The following is a 2,097-nucleotide window of genomic DNA, read 5'->3' on the forward strand; positions in this document are numbered from 1 at the left end:
GGTGGCCTTCCAAGGCAGTTTTACAGTGAACGCTCCGTTCCATTACGATGCATCAAAAGAACAGCCATTGCTCCAGCAAGTTCCACATTCTACCAAGGCAGCACATATCAAATCACAATTTCTATATCTTTTTCATACAACATGTATCTCGGCCGAGCAATGCATCATTCTCTGCATTTCTTCCTCCTAATATTCAAAGTTACAAATTGCCCTGGAATATTAGGACTGTTTAGAAGCCTGGATGGCACCAGGCTCAAGCATCAGATTTGATTGGTGGGTTTTGCTTAGTAGAAGAATCATTGTAGTTCTCCCCCCAAACAGAAAAATAGTGTATCAGGAAGGTAGCTAGGCAAAGTTCTCCTTTATTTACAGAAGCTGTGGGTTGGGTGTTTGTGTGTGGATGTACATATGTAGGAATGTCTAAACATGCAAATCACCTTTTCCCCTTGCCCCTTGGAATGTGCAGTCCTTTGATTTTGGCTGAGTGTATAAAGTGGCCCTAAGAACAGAGTCTGGGAGTAACAAGTTACAGATGATGTTACCTGTATCCAGTTGGGGTTTTTTTGGGAGGGGGAGATTGTTGTTGTTGTTAACTGGCTTTGAGTCAACCCCAACTCTTGGAGATCTGGTGACTGAGACATCTCCAAAACAGCTTGTTCTCCACTGCTTTGCTTAGGTCTTGCAGGCTCAGGCTCAGGGCTTCCCTGCTCAATTCTAGCCATCTGGTGTGTGGTCTTTCTTTCTATTGCCTCTACCTTTCCCAGCATCACTGTATTTTCTAATGAATCATGTCTTCTCATACTGTGGCCGAAGCACAACAATCTCAGTTTAGTCACCTAGGCTTCCAGGGAGAGTTCAGGCTTGATCTGTTCTAGGGCCCATTTGTCTGCTTGGCCACCCACATTACCTTCAGCACTCTTCCCCAGTACTCCATCTCAAATAAGTTGATTTTATTCCTATCCACTTTTTTCAAAGTCCAGCTCTCACATCCATATATGGTGATGAGGAATACAATGGCTTGGAGGATTCTCACTTCAGCGTTCTGAGTTATATCTCTGCACTTTAGGATCTTGTCCCATTTATTCATTGCTACCTTTATCATTCCTGATTTCTTGACAGCATTCTTGGTTCTGGTATGAAAACTCTTTGACTATTTCAATTTTCTCACCATCTAGGAGAAAAGAAGGTGTGCTGAGATCACATTTTTTAAAAAAATGAATATTTTTTGAATATTAAGAGGAAGAAATGCAGAGAATGATGCATTGCTCGGCTGAGATACATGTTGTATGAAAAATAAAACTATGCTTTCATCAGTGTAACAAGTAGCAGTTTTTAGTTACCTTCAAAAAGTTAATTTTAAAGGGCACTTTTGTTGGGAATTTAACAAGAATTAGATATCTTTAACCAGGGTTCTAATTTATCATGCAAGGAACTTCCCATAAGTAGAAAGGACTCTCAGCCGGAGACATTTGTTTCAAACTTGTAGAGAATTTAAAAGCTGGCAAGGGATATGGACTGAGCTAACACACTCATCGCTCTTCTCTCCCCTTGTGTGATTAATATGAAGAAACCTGGCTCATGCCTTTGATACAAGACAGGCCCTACTCTTAGGCAGTGGAAGGCAGTTACCTCAAGAGGAGGAACCTGGGACACAGCAATGGTGGCCTTCTGGCCATTCCCTTCTATTGGATGATAGGGTTTACCGACACAGCCTTTAGTCCCGTTGTCACTGTCAAACTTGATATAAATATCAACCACCAATGCAGTTTACGTACTTCTGTATGCAGAACAGGGGAGGCGAGAACACTATTTAAGCCATTTGTTTTGTCTGACAACATGCCAAGGGCTCCACCCTGGTAACATCTAACTTGGTCCATAGGCATCATGTCCAAACAGTAGCCTTATCTGTCCCAGATATTTTGTTGCATCCAGTCATCTTATTGATTCATAACCAGTGTTTTATAGAGCCATGATTGTTATCTTCACCAATATCACTTTGAAATCAATCAGCGCCCTTTTTAGAGAGTCAGGTTGCATCTGCACTGCAGAAATAATCCAGTTTAGCTGTCACGGCTCAGTAGTATGGAATCCTGGGAA

Source organism: Sceloporus undulatus, chromosome 4 (genome assembly GCF_019175285.1).
Source record: "Sceloporus undulatus isolate JIND9_A2432 ecotype Alabama chromosome 4, SceUnd_v1.1, whole genome shotgun sequence".
Classification (NCBI taxonomy): Eukaryota; Metazoa; Chordata; class Lepidosauria; order Squamata; family Phrynosomatidae; genus Sceloporus; species Sceloporus undulatus.